Source organism: Lucilia cuprina, chromosome 6 (assembly GCF_022045245.1).
Source record: "Lucilia cuprina isolate Lc7/37 chromosome 6, ASM2204524v1, whole genome shotgun sequence".
NCBI classification, from domain to species: Eukaryota; Metazoa; Arthropoda; class Insecta; order Diptera; family Calliphoridae; genus Lucilia; species Lucilia cuprina.
Window position 1 is genome coordinate 16,619,028 of NC_060954.1, and position 214 is coordinate 16,619,241.

The following is a 214-nucleotide window of genomic DNA, read 5'->3' on the forward strand; positions in this document are numbered from 1 at the left end:
GAAACACGAAGACTACAAAGAATTGTAAATTTGTATTGTAGACTTTAGGGGATTAACAGGCAAGCATCTACAAAGCTTTTGGAAAGCATAAAAATGTGGTAACTAACTAACTAACCAACTAACCAACTAACTAACTAACTAACTAGCTAACTAACTAACTAACTAGCTAGCCAGCCAACTAACTAACTAACTAACTAACTAACTAACTAACTAA